A 13,049-nucleotide genomic window follows, 5' to 3' on the forward strand; every position below is an offset into this window, starting at 1 on the left:
ATATCTTATATAAAAAAACTCTACAATTCTATTAATATTTTGGATCATATTTTACCGTAAGATGCGATTTATGGAGTCCGGAGCCAAAAGGGTATAAAAATACACGATATAAACTAAAAGGGGGCGGCAAAAATTTTACATACCAAAAGGGGTATAACGTGGGCTGATCCACGTTATACCCCAATTTTTTTTTTTCAATTGTCAGATGTTGAACCGAAATAAAAAAAATATATATATATATTTTAGTAAAACGTGGAGGGATCCACGTTTTACAAATATATTTTGTAAAACGTGGAGGGATCCACGTTTTACAAATATATTTTGTAAAACGTGGATCCCTCCACGTTTTACAAATATATAATTGTGAAACGCGCATCCCTCCCCGACTTTCATTCAGTGTTACCCTAAATAATATCATCTTCTCTTCCGCCTCCTTCCGCCTCTTCCTCCATCTTCAACTTACAGAAAATTTTGATCTCCTTCTCCTTTTCCTTCTCCTCCATTTATTTTGTTTTAAAACCTTGCGGTTACAGTCTAATTTTTGGAGTAACTTGTTCATCCTTATCTTTTGTTGCTATCTAAGTTAAGGTATTTTTTCTAACTCATATAATTGTATATTTCTAGTAGATGTAGAATATTTATTTGTCTTATATATCTTAATTGTTATTTTTTATTTATGTTATTTTAATACGTATAAGATATATGTTTGTCTTATTTGTGTTATTTTAATGCGACCTTAAGATATGATTGTTAGAAGCATTATTATATAAAAGGTCTGATTTGTTTAGTAGCACTTTTGAAGAAATTTGTTGTTATGTTATTATTATTATTTTTGTGGATTGGTATATAAAATTTGGCTGATTTGGTGACACTCTTATCTGATAATACATGTGTTTCCTTTTCAATGGTCAACTGAATACTTATTTTCTCCAATTAAAAATTAGTGCGCTTAGATATTTACATAAGAGCTTTAGGAAGGTCTACTCCTAAGTGGCTAACATTATGAACGGTCCAACATTATTTTTGTGGATTGTTATACCTTTAATGTGATATTTATATAGTCAGAAAAGTGAAATTTAATTGATGCCTCAGTAGCCCAAAATAAAGATACTTAAAATATCATGATAATGCTTTATTATATGGGACCTAAGTCTAAGTGGGTGGATAATTATTTTGTCTATACCTTATAGGCATTAATGTGGTCCACTATCAGTGGTTTCTAAATAAGGCGAATGGAAGTCGACTTTATCTAGCCAGTGCATATTTGTTCTGCTAAAATTGGAATAATAATTTTTTTTAATAGTAAATTACTCCAAATAGCTTGCTCTGGACTTTAATTTTTTTTTTTTTTTTTAATCTAAGGTATGGAGCTTCCACGGGTATGCGTACATCCGGGGCCAGAAGTGTATGATGTATTAACACTCCGGGGAGAAGCATTGATCGCGAGTCGTGTGGGATGGTGCCTTGACAGAACGCGAGCATGCCTATTTCCACGCCGCGCGGATACCGAATTTTGGAAGCACGTGAAGCGTCATCCTTTGCATCCTCGCATCCTTGACTACTTTGGCTTTGTGTGGATTTAGGGGAGTAGTAGAGGTAGAATGTGTATCATATGATTGGGCGGTCATCACCGCACTTATAGAGAGATGGCGTCTGAGACGCACACATTTCATCACAACGTACGGGTGAGGCGACCATCACATTACAAGATATTGAGATCATGTTTGGCATGGTTGTTGATGGTAATCCCTTGAAAGATATTAATGCTAGAAATATAGATATTGTTGGGTGGCAACAATTAATCTATGAGCTTATTGGTTGGGCACCCGGTCTGGATTGTTTTAATGGTGTTAGTAGGTTAGAACTAAATAAATTAATTGAATATGTTAGAGGCTTAGATGACATTACAGATCAGACCCCAGAAATTGTTGTGCAACAGCGGGTTAGGTTGTACTTGCTATGGCTTTGTGGCGGCACGATATTTCCGGATAAGTCCGGTGACTTACTTAATTTAGACTATTTGCTTGACATGCGTGACCTTAGAGCAATGAGTGGACAAGCTTGGGGAGCGGCTGCATTGTCATATTTGTATATTTGTTTATGCGCGCTTCGTTGAAGAAAGCCAAGGATGTGTGTGGATTCATTTCCTTATTGCAGGTACGTGACCTTAATTTTATTTGGTTGTCCTATTTGGTAGTTATAAGGTTTTTATGTATTTATTTTAAATTTTTAATATAGGCTTGGGCTTGGGGAGCGAATTATACCGATGCACCACCACCCGGGAGCCTTCTACCCACACACGCCTCTTGCACGAAAGTGGACTCATCGTAAAGCTCGCGAAAATGAGGCACGTGTTGTGCTACCCATATGTAGGGATGTATTGGACAACCTAACAGATGGTCAGGTATTTTATCATAATTATGGTTGTTAATGGCGTTTTGATATAATTGTTACGCTTATGTGTAATTTATTTATTTTATTATCATGTAATTTTATGTTCTTTCTATCGTAGTTTGTGTGGCAGCCTTATTCAGCCATCATTAATGGACTCCCGAGAGTCTTTGTCGGCGTGGTCAAAATATTTGGATGGCGCGGAGTTCCCCTTATTTGTGGGATCTATCGAGAGTGGCACGCCGGACCGCGTTCTCGGACGGTTCGGTAGGAAGCAACATATTCTGGACCATGTCTTTGAGATTGATCCTTCTCATTACAAACGTGACAAACGGTATGCTATAACAGTGGAGGTTCAACAAAATTTTGCACACACAGAGCTTTTGTGGTAAAATCGTGGACAAAGGGCAATTCTGGCCGAGTATGAAACTAAAGACCCAGAGTCATTATCAGATTATTTTTATTGGTATCGACGTCACTCACGCACTTTTATAGGAAATCCTGCGCATAATGCGTCTAGAGGATACCAACACATGGCAGGCAGGCATGAGGCACTGGTACGTACATTACATTCCATTAGATGTTTGATGTCTTTATAGGTGTCTTAGACCACTATCAAATCTTGTTATTTAATTTTTTTTTTTTTTTTTTTTAGGCTTTAGGACATCAAGAATCGTACAAGTTGGCTCAGCAGACTATCCAAGAAGGAAATGAAAGGCGCAGTGAGACAATATTGTCTGAAAGAAAAGAAAGAATTCATTTGTGATCAGTCCAAAGGTAAATTTTGGAGGGTTATTTGCAAGCGTCATATGTTGGGATGTGAGTGGATGATCCGTTTTAGAGAAATTTCAAGTGGTATGTGAAGGAAGGCAAAGCGGATCTCCACCACAGTTGTCTCACGGATGATTACAGAAAGGATCATTTCAATTTGAACAGTCACCTAATTGCTACTACGTTGATACCATATATTATGGTCGATCCATACATCAGTATTAAGTCAGTTCAGGAAAAAATAAAAGGATTGCATTTGTTTACTCCTAGTTATAGAAAAGCACAAAAGGGGCGTAAGAAAGCTATTGAAATGGTATTTGGTGATTTTGAAACCTCTTTCAAGACATTGCCCCGATACATGGCTCCTTAAAATATTTCAATCGGGGACCGTTGTTGAGTGGGAGCACGAATCAACTACAATGTAAGGTGAACACATCTTCAAGTTTCTTTTCTGGGCTTATAAACCAAGCATCGATGGATTCAAAGTTGCGGGCTGTCATCTCGATAGACGGTACTGCACTCATACGTACGGTAAGTATGAGATGTTGCTAATTCTTTGTTGGAATTGATGCGAACAATAACATTTTTCCACTTGCATATGCTATTGTTGCACGTGAGAGCTTTGAGTCTTGGACGTGGTTCCTTGTGTTATTGTGGAGACATATTGTTCGTGAGAGACAAGGAATTGGACTTATTTCTGACCGTCATCAGGGCATCTTGCAATGTGTCCAAACACATGATTGGTTACAACCACCATCCACACACCATAGGTTTTGCGTTCGGCATTTGAAAAGCAACTTCAATAAAAAGTTCCTCAACAGTGACCTTGAGAACCTAATGTGGTTGGCGGCTACAGAGCACCAGAAGAAGAAATATAAAATGAGGATGGAACAAATCAAAACAATGTCACCTCCAGCGTATCTGTGGTTAAAATCTCTTCCGGAGGAGAAATGGACATTGCATAAGGACAACGGTCATAGGTGGGGGGCTATGACAACAAATGTCTCCGAGTCTTACAACGGTTTATTGAAGAAATCTCGTGGACTGCCCGTTACTGCCATGGTCCGTTATACGTTTAAAAATTTTGTTGATCGGTTTGTTGAGAGAAGCACCCTGGCCGATTTGTTGATTGCGGATAAAAAGTTTTGCCGCGCGCTGTTGAAAAGAAGTTTGATGAATACTGGGAGAGGTCCCTAAAGCATACTGACATGCAGCAATACAATGCAACTGAAGGGGTCTTTGAGATTCTGACATTTGCACACGACGGTAAAGGCGGAAATATCCATAAAGTCTCCGCCGAAGGAAAAAGTGTTCGTGTGGGAAATGGAGAAACTACCATATGCCATGTTCACATGCAATTAAATTTTGTGATATCCGCGGAATTCAACCAAAGGACTATGTTAGCAAGTACTACAGTTGCAGGTTTTACAAGCAAACGTACAGTGAAAATTTTTCACCGTTGGGTGATGAGGCATATTGGCCACCTTCTCCCTTCAGTTTAATTGCAAACACTGAATACGAGCGAACTTCAGGAACGCGGACTACAACTAGAAGGAGGAATGAAATGGATATAGCTCCTGCTCGTATGGCTAGAAAGTGTAGTACGTGCAAGCAAACAGGCCATAACAAGAATCGCTGCCCCAACAGAAATTAGTAGTTATTGTTGCTTGTTAGTTTTTATGTTTTTTCTTAACTTGTACGATTGTTGTTTCCTTATGTAATCTTCCAAGAATATATAACATGTCTTGTGCCGTTTAATAGTTATCATGTAATTTAACATTTATTATTTAGTTAATGTGTGACGTTTATTTAACTTATATTTTATTTTTATTTCTGTTTGCATATATAACACATATTTAATTATTATATGTGTTAAAATATTTATTGGAGTTATTCACTAAAATTAACTATATGCTTTAAAAATTAAAAAAATCAATAATTTTTTTTATTAAAAACATAGCCGAATATGATTTAAATAGAGGTAACGTCAAACAAAACCCTAAACCGTACGTGAAAAAATTAATGATTTGTAAAACGTGGAGGGATCCACGTTTTACAAAATATATTAATAAAACGTGGAGGGATCCACGTTTTACTAAAATATATATTTTTTTTTATTTCGGTTCAACATCTGACAATTGAAAAAAAAAATTTGGGGTATAACGTGGATCAGCCCTTTGGTATGTAAAATTTTTGCCGCCCCCTTTTAGTTTATACCGTGTATTTTTATACCCTTTTGGCTCCGGACCCTGCGATTTATTCTACTTCTCGTTTCTTCTTTGTCTTCTTATTTTAGTTTTGATTCTAGTCGTTTTCTCCCATTCATTGTCATCTTTCTTTCTGCTTTTGATTATTGTAAGATTATATGTGAATTACATAATTAAAGATTACGAGTATTTTTTATTGATTGTCACCAGAGGTAGAGGTAGGCCGAAGAAGTATTGGGGGGAAGTGGCAATTGGTTCTCCTCCTTTGATAATTTCTTGTGTTTTTTTCCTTTCAGGTGAAAAATTTTGACCGAAAAATTGGATGAAGCTATGTTACTGGCGAATGAAGTAGATCAAATAGTAGTCAACCGTTATTTGCCGGAAAACTTATTCGGCCACCAGCTTTAAGCAATTCTTGAAATACTAATTAACTCGAAGGTACTAATTTTCTTTGCATTCTATTTGGACGAATACTTTTAATACATAATTTAATTTAAAGGCACAAAACAACTGATATTTTACGTTGTAGTTTAGTTTTTCTATCCTTAAAGTAGATAACATATTACGGCAGATTTTTAATTTTTTCAATTATTAGTATTTTGTTTTTTATTTATAAATGCTATGATGTTAAAATAGTATTTCTATGTAACCAATTTATGCAGCAGAGATAAAAGTGTGAAATTGAAGCTGATATATCGTAATAAACTATCCTTCAGATAAACTTATATTCTATTTGTCATTATTCTAAATTAATTGTCATTATTTGTTTTGTTACATATTTTAACAAATGTACATTCTCAATATTCTTTTATACATTAGATTACTTCACTGCTAAATAAACATGAATTATCCACGAAAAGTTAAAAAGTAAAATTAGTCGCAAATCCTACTAAGCGACAGATTAGTAACGAGTTATCAAAAAAATATTTAGCTATGAGTAATTTAGCGATGGATTAGCGACATAGTTTGTAGCTAAGTCCAAATTTTTTTCTATATTGTTTGTTGTCAAACGAGCTACGCGCTTACACTAAAGCTAGTATCACTAATTGCTTCAACACACCAAGACGTGGATCCTTTAGATCGAAAATTCTCACTCTAAGGGTGTGTTTTGTAGCCAGTATAATTCATGAAAAACTAAGTAATTTTCTCACATATTTTTTAGTATTTGGTAGGTAGATGAGTGGAACATGTTTTCCAAAATATATATTTCGATGTATGGTTGGCTAGGAAGAAATTTTAACCTCAAATTATTCAACCGAATTTAAGAAAACATATAAATAATCTAATTGGCTAAGAAAAAAATAAAAGAATAAATTGATTGCGTGGATTAAAATTACCTGATTTGTTATCATAGGTATTCAAATTGATTTAGGGAGCTTTTCGACAACGACATCAGCAATCCGGGCTTTTTAAGGAGAATATTTTCTTAGAAAGTATATTTTTTCAATTACTTTAGTCAATCAAACATAAAATAATTTAAATTATTTGCTTAAAATGGTCTTTTTTTTTTTTTTTTTTTTTGGAACCAAACCCGCCCTGCGTCTTGGTTATTTTTCTTTATCTTTTCTCTTTTTTTAAGCTTACTAAAGACGATAAAAATCAAGATATATAGAACCTGCAAAGAGCAATGACCAGCGATACACTTTCTACTCAGAAAATTTGGGAAAACCTACTTCTTTCGATGGAATTTGGTCTCATTATCAACAAGAACATACAAAGTGAATTGGTTATTTATTGAAGTTGTGTGAACGTGTGATCACTTGTTTACCTTTGAAAACTATATCATCAAAATTTAGATTTGATTTATTAGATACATTTACTTATACTCTAAATGGTGTACATGGACCGGATTGGTTCGGATTTTTCAAATACCAAACCAAACCAAATGCGTCGGGTTTTTAAATTTATAAACCAAACCAAACCAATAAAATTCGGATTTTCCAACTTTGGGTTTTCTCGGGTAATTCGATTTTTTCAGGTTTTTTTCCGAAAAAGTCTTCATACAAACAATATGACTTTCACTTCAAATATTTCTTTAGTTCTAGTAAGATATAACTATACAACTAAGGTGATTCTTAAGAAAATAACACAAAATGTGAGATGAGTGATGACATCGTATTAAAATATTCAACAAAAAAGATAATAAAATCGGTTAAAATAAGTATTGCTAATTAATAAGCCATAAAGAAAATGATTTTAATCTAAATACTAAGTTATGCTAAAATAAGTACGCTAATAAGTATTAATTACATGACAGAGAAAAAAATTAAGCTATGTTTTTTTACGCTCTAAACTAATTATGCAAAACTAAAGAATAGATATCCAACATTACTGGCATCCCTAGTGTTAGAATTGAATTTCTTTTTTAGCATTAGTGTTGAGGTTGTTTTGATTTGAATTTTATTTGAGTTACTAACATCCATGGGATATAAAACTTATTGGCATTCAAAATTCTAAGTTCAAGCTTAAAATAATATGATAAAGACAAAAAACTATGAAAAATTTTAGGAAATATTTACAAATTACATTACAAATAAATATTTTTATGTATAAAATATTTTAAAAATCGAATACACGTAATGTCGGTTTGGTTCGGTTCGGTTTGACTTTTTTTAGCTAAAACCAAACCAAACCAATTATGATCTTTTTTTGTTTTTTTTTTTGTTTTCAACACCAAACCAAGTCAAACCAAACCACTAATCGGATTTTTTTCTCGGTTTATCGATTTGGTGCGGTTTGTCGGTTTGCTATGTACACCCCGCCCTAACTCTAATTGTAGGACTGACGTATGTAGAGAATAAAATTATTAGTGGATAAATTAAAAATTATAGACTTTCAAAATAAAAAATACTACTCCGATCATATAAAATTTGGATAGAGTTGTTGTCTTTTTTTTTTTTTTTGGGGGTTGGTCCAGAAAAGATATAGAGATTTTATTGACTAGGAATAGTATAGGGAGCATAGTCTGGTTGCGCATCCAGAACACAAAAAGGGGATGCATGAGTCAAATACCCAGTACTATCATATCTTTCTAATTAATCAGATTGAAAATATTCCGATCCCCAATCTAAACAAAAAAATTCCGGCCTACCAATGGTTTCATTATTAGGTTTCAAGCCCTGATGGCACGTCGTTATATTCTAAACTAGGTGATCTACCCGCGCTTCGCGCGGTCATAAGTAACCTTAATAAGCTTAAGATAAATTTCGGTAAAACAAAAGATATTAAGAACATTTCAACAAAATTTGAATGATTGGCATTATTACATATTTTAAGAACTGTTAATATATAATGAATAATTAAAAAGTCTTGATGTTCGATCAATTTTGCCATTTACATATCTTTTTCTGAAGCGCCACATTTATTTAGTAATATAATTATCTTCTCAATGCTGATTGATATTACATGAAATAATTAATCATCGTTTTCGTTATCTTTTTGTACACGAAAAGTATAGAATTGTTAATATGCATACAATATACTAATTATTTTTTCAAATTCATGGTGTTAAAATTTTCTGAATTATTATCCATTAAAATTAATCTAAGTTTAAATAAGTCACACCATAAACGATTTAGAAGAATTTTGACTAAAACTAAGTTAATAATTATCTTGCAAGGAAATTGCTAGGCACAATCTTCTTTCGAGAATCTTCACCCTTCCAGTAATCGTAGCATTAGTTCAGTTCTTTGGCTAATAACAAAATTAAAAATGAAGGGAAAAAAAAAATAAGAAAGGCAGAGTACTAAGAAAAAGAAAACAAATAGATTGCATATAGTAAATATTCGTGATTTACTCTTCTAAAACAAAGCTCTATCTTTAATTTAGAAAATGCATCTTCAATATTATTATAATTCTGATAGAAAAAGAGACATGACTATGAGTAAAAACCACCATCTTAAGGATTTATGGAGTTAATCATTTTGCACTATTGGAGGCCTAAATTTTCAATTTATAAGTTTAGGAAAGAACTATTATTCTAGGGAGGAATAAAATCTCTTGCCCTCTTAAATATTGAATAGAAGAAAATGGCCTGAGAATAAATGACATAATTAAAGCTTGCAGTTGATACATGCATCTCTCATACAAACACTTTCATGAGACATGGTAATATGGTTAACAAAAAGAATATGTGATTTTGATACCGAAAACTCCTCGAAGTTGTTTGAATATAGAAATAGTACCAAGGAAAATGTGAACTTCTCAGCTTAAATTTATCTTGAATTATGTGGGGGCCAAAAAATCTTGCCAAAGCTTTTCTGCAATCAAATAACATTCCTCAAAAATAAGAAAAGACCAAATAAACAATTGCTGATTTGGTTGGATACCTTCATATTTTTTGAGTAAATTCATATTATTTGCATACTTTTGTATAATGTGTACTATGTCCGTTTCGATTTATGTGAACCTATTTCTTTATTAGTCCGTACCAAAAGAAATGATCCCTTTATATGTTTAGAAACAATATACTTTTATACGATTATTTATAGCCACACCAAATATATATGACTCATTTAACACCACAAGTGTAAAAGTCTTCTCTTCTTTCTTAAATTTCGTACCTAGTCAAATGTGTTCACATAAATTGAAACGGAGGGAATATAGTTTATTATACATTATCAATGAAGTATATTTAAGTTTTATCTATTAATAAATTCCAAGAACTATTAACAATTAAAAAATCAAAATTACTTATTACATAGAAAAAATTTAAAGTATTATCGGTTGTAGCCCATCCAAAGCATGTTTTTATAAAAGAATGTTATTATTACCTTAGATATGATGACATAAATTAAAGGAAGAAAAATTCGTAAGTGTCCGCATAACATTTGAAAATTACAAAATGACAGTTAATAATAAATTTAAGTTAAGCGCATCAACAAAAAGTAATAGTATCATTAAAATTCTAAAAGTAAAAAAGAATGATTATTATCTAACAATTGATCACATGCTATAGAACTTTTTAAAATTATAAAAGCATTAGTTAACAAATTAAATTGAGAAGAGAAGGAACAAAAATTAATTTCCTTTAAAACCTAAAAATAAGAAAATAATTACCATCTAATCTAACAATTTCATTTTCTTTTTCTCTCAGACTAAGATGCGAGAATATATGTATTCTTTTAGATTCCTACACTGAATCCTTTTTAAAAATAAAGGATACAAGTTCTCGTCTAAATTCATTGAATCCGTTTTAAAATAATGGATGAGTTTTAAATCATCTACCAACACAAGCAAAAATCTTAACACCTCAAATTACCAAACAAACTACAACATTGTTGGTGGTTGAAATAATCACCAAACTTACCATCTAAAAAAAACTAATAATTCAAATAATTCTCAACAAATGATTTTTTTTGCTCTAAACCAAAATATTATTGAAGTTAGTGATGTAATAAGTGATGTTTCGACTTCTTTTAATCGATTTTTAAATTGACGTGATCATATAGTGTAAAAAAATTGCTCTATAAATATCATATAGCCTGCTGTAGCATGCTATTTTCTTGAATTATCACATTACATGTCAACTTAGAAACATCGACAAACTTTCAGTGCATATATAGATTAATGCCTCGTTAATTACCTTTTAATGGCTAATTGAATATGTGTATTTCTTGGCTCAACTTTTAAGATGGATGACCTCCAGCCTCTCTGTAGTCTATGGTCTTCACGAACTGCATTTCAGTTTGCAAGAGAAAGTTACTCGTTGATAAACTCAATTCTAGATAAACTTTTCGCTAAAGCCTACAACATGGAAATGAAATCATTGGACTAAGACTAAAAGTAGAGAGGATCTTTCTGCATTTGCCTAGGGTAATAGAAATATGAAGTTAAACCTTCGCAGAAGACTTTTCTGTTTGCAAGAGAAAGTTACTTGTTGATAAACTGAAGTCTAGATAACCTTTTCTTTAAAGCCTACAACATAAAAATGAACGCCAAATCATTGAAGTAACATTAAAAGTAGAAATGACCATTGTGCATTTATCTTGGGGATCCAAAATTTGAAGTTGAACCTTTAGAAAATACTTTCGGTTTGCAAGAGAAAGTTACTCGTTCAAAAACTGAATTCTAGATAATATTTTCGCTAAAGCCTACAACATGATAATGAACGTCAAATCATTGGACTAAGACTAAAAGTAGAAGGGTTATTTGTGCATTTATCTTGGGTATCCAAAATCTGAAGTTGAACCATGTAAATTATCTCAAAATTTTAAAAGGTAAATGTACTTAACTTGGTGGAAAAATATTCAGTATCACATGAATAATTTCAGAACCAAGTAATATACAAAAACAAAGAATGAAAATGGAACAATAAAAACTGTAAATCTGTTGAGAAGGGGAGAGTTCATGGGGTAATGAAGGGTCAAACTAAGAGGAGTAAACAAATCATGGGATGTTTGGATTAAAACCTGAAGTGTCCATTCTATTTTGGCAGGGAAAGTGACGTTCAGGGCACCTGTTAAATTTTGGTGAGCACAATTAGTTTCAAACAGGTAACTGTTTCATTATATGCCTTTCCATTATGTAAGTTAAGGCAACGGTTCATTAGTTATGAAAGGATGTAAATTTAATATGTTAATTTTAAAAATATAGTAAAAACGAAAAAAATGACAAAAAAGATAAATGTCTTTTCTAAGCTTTTGAGGTGTGCACGTCACATGTCACGCCTATACTCGCTTTTATATATATATATATATGATTTAAAGAATTGATGAGATGTATTTATCTATGTAGTTGTGTTGTTTTCATAGGCCCTCCCAGCCGAATGCTACATATTGGAAAAGATGACAGCATTGAGATAGAAGTAGGTATCTTACCTACTCCTCTTAAACTATACTTTCTTTTATAGAGATACAATTGCTAACGTAAAGTGGAGTTAAACTTGTCAGACTAGCTATAATAAAAAATTAAATGTTAATTTTAGAACACTCTCCTCTAACTCGGAACCAAAAACGTCTAAATTTTGGAGCAGGAAAATTATGTGATATAACGGTTTGAGCTCACTAATTATTCGTTTTAGTAATACTTTTAAATTATTATCTAACATAACAATAGTTTACAAAATATAACAATCCCTTGATTTTAAATATTAACTTTGGTAAACCTAATTCCTTCTATTGCGAGCAGAAGAGCACTATCTATGAATTAAGCATTTTGATTTGTTTTTATCTATTTCCTTCGTCGTATATTTCAATCACTTTATGGTTCTTTGTATTTAGGCTTTACTGATGGTAAACCTTATTGCGAGCAAAAATTATGATTATCTAGGACCTTTTTCCTTCTCAGAATCAAGTAAATTACATATTGCCACCATATCGAGCTGCTTTTAAATTCATATTACAACCATATCAAGCTGCTTCATTTTGTAAAATTTTTTAACCAAAGTTATCAGGTGGAGCTACAGCGGCAGCCGATGATGGTGGAAAAATCAATTGGGTTACATTGGTGGAGTTCTTGGTCGAAGGTTGGTGGCTATGTCAGGTGTACAAAAAATGTAAATCATTGTATGTCATGTATATCACAGTACATACATGAACATATACGCGAAATACAAGTGACATACAAGTGAAATATCCATGTATATTGTGTGTATATATCTTGTATCTCGTGTATAGGTCATTTTATATCACATGTATCATTATACATAGAGAGTCGTGCTTATTTCAAGTATGTATGATG

Source organism: Lycium ferocissimum, chromosome 2 (genome assembly GCF_029784015.1).
Source record: "Lycium ferocissimum isolate CSIRO_LF1 chromosome 2, AGI_CSIRO_Lferr_CH_V1, whole genome shotgun sequence".
NCBI classification, from domain to species: Eukaryota; Viridiplantae; Streptophyta; class Magnoliopsida; order Solanales; family Solanaceae; genus Lycium; species Lycium ferocissimum.